Source organism: Pteropus vampyrus, unplaced genomic scaffold (genome assembly GCF_000151845.1).
Source record: "Pteropus vampyrus isolate Shadow unplaced genomic scaffold, Pvam_2.0 Scaffold108, whole genome shotgun sequence".
Classification (NCBI taxonomy): Eukaryota; Metazoa; Chordata; class Mammalia; order Chiroptera; family Pteropodidae; genus Pteropus; species Pteropus vampyrus.
Genome location: NW_011888889.1, coordinates 2,229,948 through 2,238,648, shown reverse-complemented (window position 1 = coordinate 2,238,648; position 8,701 = coordinate 2,229,948). Strand labels below are relative to the sequence as shown.

Genomic DNA, 8,701 nt, shown 5'->3' with positions numbered 1-8,701 from the left:
ACAAGCTTTTGTGTGGACACGTTTCACTTCTCTTGGGCATATACCTAAGGAGTTGAAGTGCTGGGTTCCATGGCAACTCTAGGTTTAGCCACTTGAGAAGCTGCCAGAGGAACTGTTTTCCACAGCAGCTGCACCATGTTACATTCCCAACAGCCGTTCTGATCTCTCCATATCCTCACCATATCAACACTTGTTATCATCTGTCTTTTTGATTACAGCCTCCCTAGTGGATGTAAGGTGGTATCTTACTATAGTTTTGATTCCCTGATGGCAAATTCCTCTTCTTTCTTACAAGTTCAATTATTCACTTAAATAAATTTTTGCTATATTTATCTCATAATTTCTAGGTGTTTTTATCAGAGGGTATTTCACGTTAGCATAATCTGCCATCTCGGGGGAAAAAGGAATGCTTACCTTCATGTTTCATTTATATTTTAGTTTTATGTGAACTAATCCACACATCTTAGTAACAATCATGACGTGTTTGTGGGCAACAGCACGTGGTACTGTTCAAGGGTATGTCAAAGTCAGATACTCTAGCATTCAATTCCAACTCTACCCCTGCCCAACAATGTAATCTGGGGCCAATTACTGAGCCTTGATTTCCTCTAGTATAAAATGGGGATAAAACACCTTCCTCAAATAGTTGTTGAAGGATGAAATGAGGTAAGACATAAAAACTGTGCTGGCAGATAGATGATTTGAAAGTGGTAGCTATAATATACATTTTATTATTTGCTCATCCAGCATGGTATCCTGAGAGGTAGGAGGTATTAGACTCAGTCAAATCTGTGAAAGCTGAGGCAGAGGGACATTAAAACACAAAGTAATTAATTGCAGAGGAGAGTTTAAGTCTTTCAATGAACAAGCATAGAGTTTTTTACTACCATACCATGGCTACCTAGATGGGCTTAACTAGAAATGATGATGATAATGATGATGATAAATAATAAAGGCAAAAAACTTAGCGTACTTATACTCTCCTAAGTGGTTTATATATAATAGCCTTTTAATCCTCATAACAATCATATGAAGAGACTATTATTATCCTCATTTATTAAAGTGGAAACCAATATAAAGAGAAGTAACTTGTCCAAGGTCACCAGTCGATAGGCAGTGAGGCTGGGATTCAGTCCAGTCCAGAGTTCGTGTTCTAAAGCAATGCCTCTGAATCCGTTACATTATTTTCCATAATTCAAACATGGACCAATCTAAATGCTTGGCTCCCACATACTATCAGCCGAAAGGTTATGCATTTTATCACTTAGAAATGCACCATCCAACGTAATAGACACTAATTACAGGTGGCTATTAGCACCTGAAACAATTGAGACATGCTGTGAGTGTAAAATATATTCCAAATTTCAAAGACTTAGTATGAAAAAACAGAATATAAAATGTCTCCCTGGTACTTTTTAAATACTGATTACATGATAAAATGATAACACTCTGGACACATAGTTAAATACACTATATTATTATTAAAATTAATTCACCCATTTCTTCTTACCTTTTTAATGTAGATACTAGGAAATTTAAAATTACAAATGTTGCACGCGCTTGTGACTTCCATCATACTTTCATGGCACAGCACTGATTTAGATTGCTCAAGGAAGATTAACCTAATTAAAAGTCTTCAGACCTTTTTTACACACATACTCCTACAATAATTATTGAAATGATGCACCCTCTCATGCACCCTGGGAAAATGCACCAGAAAAAGGTGGAAGGTGTGGGAACAGGTGTACTTGTCTTTTGTAAGGCAGCAAAGGGGCAACTGGGAAGGGGAGGTGGGATAGGACTGCCAGCTCCTGGACCCAGGCACATGCTAAGACAGGTCACACAGTGCTGGAAGGAATCCATGTAGAAGCTGATGCTCTCAAAGCCAAGCCGATTCCCAGAAAGCAATCAACGAGCCAGGGCGCACATCGGCACATCTGCGCCTGAGCTCAGGGCGCATGCACCCAGTTTGGACACAGACCTCCGAATCTGATGCAAAGGCCAAACGCTGGCCCCTGGTTAAAACTGAGCAACCCAGCCAGGCCCCCGGAGATGTGTCCTCTCGGGACACAGCCCAGCAGTTACTACACCTGCCCTCCAAGTGGCAGGCTCAGCCTCTGCCTATGCGGCCACAGCCCAGCAGGAAGACGTGAAATTCCAGCACCTTCTGTGAGCTCTCAATACTCCCTGGGTGCCTGCTGTTTGGTCTTTCTGTCCAACCCCAGGCCGTGACCCAAGTTCAGCTTAATCCTAAAGCACACACATTCCACCACGCAGTCTCAGGGCCCCTCTCATTCCTTCCAATCCTCCACAGAGAACGTTCTCTTACAAACAAGTCTTTTCCACTAAATGGGCCAAACTTTCTGGTTGTTATGGCAGGGCTTAGGGTGAGCCGGCATTCTCCTTTATCCCAAAGAGTACAGGGAGCCCGAGGGATATCTTGGCATCTAAACTCTGAAGCTCACCCCAAGAACAAATTATCTTTTTCACCTCTTCTCCCCACAAGGCATGGAAATGACAGCAAGTTAAAAATAAAGACATCAGGCTTTCCAGCTAACCTAGAGACCGTCTGTGCAAGAGAGGAATGATGGCTCACAGAACAAGACTCTAAAATGTCCTGCCAGAGAGAATGTTCCAGTGCTCACACAGCAAGGGACAGGCTGCAGCATCGCTTGCCAGGTCAGCTCCTTTTCCCCACACTGAGAATGGCTCCTTGTTTAACATTTATGTTTTCAGGAACACTGAAACTGTAGACATTAAATAAAATAACCTCACCCAGTTTTCAAGCCAGGTAACCACTGAGAGGGTGTTTTCCCCCCAGATGTTGAGTGGAGTGTTAAAAGCAAACAGCTCTACAGATGATTAAATACACAGGAACAGACGGGGGTATACTTGAGACTGGAACAATTAGTGCTTGGGTTTTTAAATATGAAACTGGTGACTTTGTTTGACTAAACTCAGGATAAGGCAGAAATACTGATTTGTTCACTCTTGTTGCCAAACCCAAACCAATATTTACAAACCATTTTGCTGAACAAAGTTCATTTCAGCTGACATCAGAGGCATATGCCACTGATTACAGAGAGTTGCACTTACTAACCGTTGAGTCCAGTAATATTTGTTTTACATACAGGGCAACTTATCCCATAAACATATATAAAAAACACATATATAAAAAAGAAAAGACACGTCATTGTAGATCCTGAGAAAATGTGAAATTTACTTGGAAGAAAATAAGCCTCAGATGATCTCTCTTAGCTATTTCCTGCACCAGTCTTATTTCTTCCTATACGGTTGTTGGATGGGTGTCAGTGAGGGGGCAAAAACAGCCACGTGCACCCTGTGGGACTGGACTTTCTTGCCTTCTAAGATATAAAGTTGAAAAGTACTCACTCCCCACCCCACCCCTTAATTATCACACCTGACACATGCCTGACTTCTGCTGATGTATGATTTTTCCCTTTCATATTTCAAGTCTAATAAAATGGTCTTCAAAGAACTTGCAAATGATAATACTCTCTTGTCACTGAACATCATAGCAGGTGAAACCATTCAAAGAGGACTTATGGCTCGAAAAACGGAAATGTTTGGTTAAACGTGTTTTATAGTCTCCCTCTTTTACTTAAGGCCCACCATGGTGACACGAACGAAATTTCTGAGCTCTGCAGTGAACTATATTCAATTTACTAATATGAGTGGTGCTCTCCTCCCTATCTATGCCAATGACATGGGCCTCTCTACAGAGAACTTTACATTAACTAGAGAGATGTGTGTTTTAGCTTCTCCACGGGGCACCAACAAAATTAACGATTCTTTAAAACAATCCCAGCTTTGTATGTAGCACCTGCTTATAGTAAGGAAAAACAGTTCACCAGCTTTGTCTATGATGCCCTTTTCCGGAATCTCAGTACAATAATGCCATGGAAGCCATTTTTGTAGAGCCCTATTTTCTTTTAAAGAATTTCATTAAAATATGAAATGGTAAGGTGCAATCAAGCCTAAATCTGTATACCTTTGTTAGCACTGCTTGAGTTAATAGCACAGGAAATGGTACACACATGTGCACGAGTGTGTATCCAACTAATAAACATGTAAACATGTATGTGTGTGTAAATGCATGTATATACACAGACAGAAACATATGTTCCGATGATACTTACTACCAATGGCCTAAAAAAAATCAAGTAGCAGGTTCACAAAAGAATGTCCTGTTAGCGTTTATTAGCTCTGCATGTGAATTTTGAGTCTAAAGACAGAATTTGCAGCAAATAAATTTAAAAATATATATGCCCACTTACATTACATGTACACATGTAAGGCTTGGGACTTGGTGGTCTACAGTAAATACAATTATCTCAATTTAGAGAGGAGGAGTGGGCTCAGACACTGGTGACGACAAGTACCTTGGGATAAGAATCTAGTTCCCTTGACTCCAATTTCCATATTATTTTCGCTACGAATAGAGAATACTTAAGTCAGTATACAAACTGAGCCAGGATGAACAGGAAATGAATTGAAAGTAGGGCTTAAGAAATGATAAAGTCGAAACAGGAAATTTAAAGCGAATGCATACAGAGAAGTCTAGACTGGGAGAAAATGTTGAGAGGTTGGGAAATCAGATGGATATAAGGTATTAGTGGTAGGCACACTCAAGAATCACGTAAGATTAAGATGTTGGCAGCAATTAAATGAAGTGGTGAAATAAGCAAAATATGCAGCACAGGATGTAGCACGTGGGGACTCATTCCACACTTATCACATCTCCTCAAATCTCAGGCCACACTGTCACTGGCAAGCAAGTACTGAACTGCTAAATCCCAACTATAGCCTTATGGAAAAACAGCTCACCTTGTCACTAAAATTACTCATGTCTATCTTTAGTTTTATGGGAGAAACTTTCTTCTACAAGCACTCCTTTAGTAAATGTCCCAGTTATCCAAAACTAACCATCAGGATTAACAAAATACAAAACAATAATTCTAAAGATAAAAACTTTTAAACTTTGAATCGTATCAGTGAACCTCAAAATAAAGCAGAATTAGGATAAAAATAGCCACTGTTCTCTCATTAAGTCACTTTGTTTTCACTTATCCTCTCCTTTGATAATGCCACCCAGAGATGAAGTCTGCAGCTTTGACATCTAGTTAAAACCTTCAGCCATCCCACTTACCCAGGGAAAGCCCTCAGTGACGTCACTAATTAGCAAGTACCATCTTTCCTTCCTGCCTTGATTGTTGCTCTATATCAAAAATCAATTACTTCATTTTGTATTAATAAAGCATCTTTCTATCCAATACCTATCATATAGAGTTTCAATAACTGATGAATGGACGGATGTTTGAGTTAACTATGGCAGCTCCTAGTTATTCCCTTACTATAAGCAGGTATTGTGCCTGGTACTCCACGTACATTATCTACCATACGGAATATTATTTACTACCAATTTTCAGATTGGAAAGTGTGACGCAAATAGGTTTACTAAGTCATCTATGGTTACACAGCCAGTAAATAATCGAGCTGGAATCCAGTCCACAGAACATAAACCCAAGGGGTCATGTTCTTTCCTCTGTGCCTTAGCACTTAGGATATGAGATTAGCTGATAGCATCCAGCACTCTATCAGCCACATTCTACATCTTCTTATAGAGAGCAAAGTACACACTCTTGATCCATTTCTTTCCTCCAACAACCATGACATGATACCTAATGAAGCCTGACAGAACAGACCTGTTGATCTAGCAGAACACTCGTTTAAAAGCCTTATAATGGTTATTGTTGTGTGAAGCTATCTAATTCCACTTTAATAGAAAAGCGGGGTTTCTATGTGGAAATTCATGAAATTTTGCTAAATTTTTAGGGTAATGACCAGATTTTCAGCCAAGTCTTATTGGCTGTCTCATCGAATAGATCAATAATCTGAGGAAATTAACATTGGTAAAAAGTCAGAAGATGGAGAACTTAAAAAAGATTAACCTTTATATAGCCTTTTCTTAGCTCATATCTGATAGAATTTCATAGCATAAACTTGTAGGTAATGTAATTGGAAATACTTTAAAATGGAAAACAAATACAAAATATCTATAATGGGTTGAACTCCTCTGTTTCTTCAAGGTTGAATTAGGCATCACCTCACAAAGACAGGAGATGAGGAAGAAGTATCAAACTCAAAGGACATTTAAACTCAAAGGACATTTAAACTCATAACCACAAGCTTAACTCTCTGAGCAGAGAGAAATATCTCTTGGAAACTTTGGAGCTATGTGTGGTAGGGACTGTTCTCTTCTAGACCTTGGTGCACCTAAGACAACCTGCAAGGAGACCAGAGCAGTGAGCCGAGTGAATGCAATACCCACCACAATGGTGCTCCCAGGACGAACTCAACATTCTCTGCTTTCGACTTCCTTTCCACACCCAATGAAGGTTCTGAATAATTGGGCCATAGAACCTTCGCACAGGAGCACAAATAAGATACCATCTCTGGGGCCACCTGATTTTGCCACAGAACTCTCCACAGTCAATGCCCACAATTTTACGTATATTTCTTTTTTTAAAAAAAAAAAACATATTTTAGATTAGCCTCTAAGAGGAGACAATATATTATATCTCTCTAATATAAATGACAGTAGAAATATTTAAAGTATCAGTTTTGCCACATTCTTTTCAGTATTATTTTACTTTTTAAAAAATAAGTGAAAAATGGTATCTTGAGGATTTAATTTCCATTTCTTTTATTAACAGAACAAGTTTAAATGTTTTCTATGTTTATCTGTTTCAACTGCTTCCTCTTTTAAAAATTATTTTAAATTGAGTTGTCTAACCTTGCTGAGACTCAGTGTCGTCACCTGTAAAGTGAAAACAATACCACACACTGCACACCGTTGCTGTGAAAATCAAATACAATCAATTAAGTGAAAATACTGAAGAAGCCTGGCATGTAGCAGTTGCTCAATTTGTAGTTAAATGAATAAATCAAAGAACAAGTGATCAGTTACACAGAACTTAAACAACGGCCAAAAATATTAATCTAATATTCATGTAGAATCCAGGCACAAAACGTGTGATGGGGAGAAAGTACAGTTTTTAATCAACATCCAAATGATGTCAGATGTCACTGCCATTACCTTTTCCCCATCAACACCTGCCTTACCTTGAAAACAGACTTACAAAGAGGCATTACAATGTAGTACAACCTTGACAAGCCTAGGTGTAAAAGTAATTCCGTCTACCTCTCTACCTCCCTCTCAGTGATCTCCCCAACACCAAGGATGCCCCGGGAGATTTTTATCTCCACATCTGATAACAATTTCTTTGGCCTTGGAAAGAGCCTATTCCAGGCTCTTCTAGTGACTGTTTCAATTTTAAAAAAGAAAAACACACTATAGGACATCTTTTTCTTATTTGAGGAAAAAAACCACTATCTATATGATTAAAAGGGAAGCTACTGTGGAAAGCACTCAATAAATTATAAAAGCACAAACGTAACTGAAAGGCATCATTATGATATCATACCACAAAACAGTCTGATTTAGAACTCATAGATCAAACTTAAAACTAAATCAGCTCCAGCTCTACAAAAGGACCTACACAGAATGTGAACTTGGTCCTAGATTTCAGTTTCTGATGAAATATCTTAAAGCTCTTGCTCACAGATAGAAGTATTTGCAGCCAGAATGCAGTTATTCTCCTCTGTTATTCAGAATCTATTCTGATATCAATAATAGTGGTAAAAAAAAAAAAAAAAAAGTGAAGAAAATAATCATGAATGAAATGCACTAGTCCTCTTCCTATCAAGTGACCAGCAGTCAAATATCTTTGATGCCAAGGACAGCTGTTCGGAGGAGAAAAACCTCGGAAAGTGGGTCTGATTGCATCACTTCATTAGCTGGGGCTTCCTGGTGGTTTATAATTTACTTGGTAAAAACACATAGTCAAACATTGGTCAAGTCCCCTGAAAGGCATCCAGAAAGTTGTCCTTGCTTATTTCACTGACACAGAGCTAGAAAAGTGATGCGGAAGTCCCATGAAACAGAGAAGAGACTGCCCTCTGGAACTCGGTCAGTGCGCATGTCCTTTAGAAATAGTGAGTCAGACCATAGGTATAAGGTCAAGAGAAATGGTTCCTAATAAGAAACCAAATCAATGCTAATTTAAAAACTAAAGTCAAAGTGATATAAGCACTCTTTGGAGCTACTTTCTGCATAAAAGAAAATGTATGTTCTCGAAAGTCAGCTTATGAAATTACTAAATGAAAAATACAAAGCATAGCAACCTAAATTTTTTTTTTTTTTTAGGCGAGGTAACCCTTGCTTGACCTCACAGATTGCGAGGACCTTGTCAGCTTACAATCCCTTATTTTTTAATGCATTTTATTTTTACGCCTACAGCACCTGGTCTTCCTAGGTGGTCTCCCATCCAAGTACTAACCAACTAGGCCTGACCCTGTTTAGCTTCTGAGAGCAGACAGGATCAGGCTTGCTCAGGGTAGCATGGCTGTAGACCTAAATTTTTTTTAATGATTCTGATCATGACGAACATTCTTCATATTAAAGTCAGACTACCCTTTCAATAACAATATCAAGTGAGTCCAATTTTTTGACACCTAAAAAGCAAATTGCCCGTGATAATCTCCAAAGGTTTAAGAAGCTCAGTCATGCCCAGGTATCGTCATTATGACCTGAGATGTGGCAAATTTCCTGTGGAAG

The 8,701-nt window shown here is 38.9% G+C and overlaps 1 protein-coding gene and 1 pseudogene across 1 annotated transcript in view; both read right to left on the bottom strand.

The window, feature by feature from the left end:
- Window positions 1-8,701, bottom strand: part of MTMR7 (myotubularin related protein 7) — a 93,361-nt gene that overhangs the window by 21,793 nt on the left and 62,867 nt on the right. The window lies entirely within an intron of this gene.
- LOC111743185 lies at window positions 8,375-8,497 on the bottom strand (annotated as a pseudogene).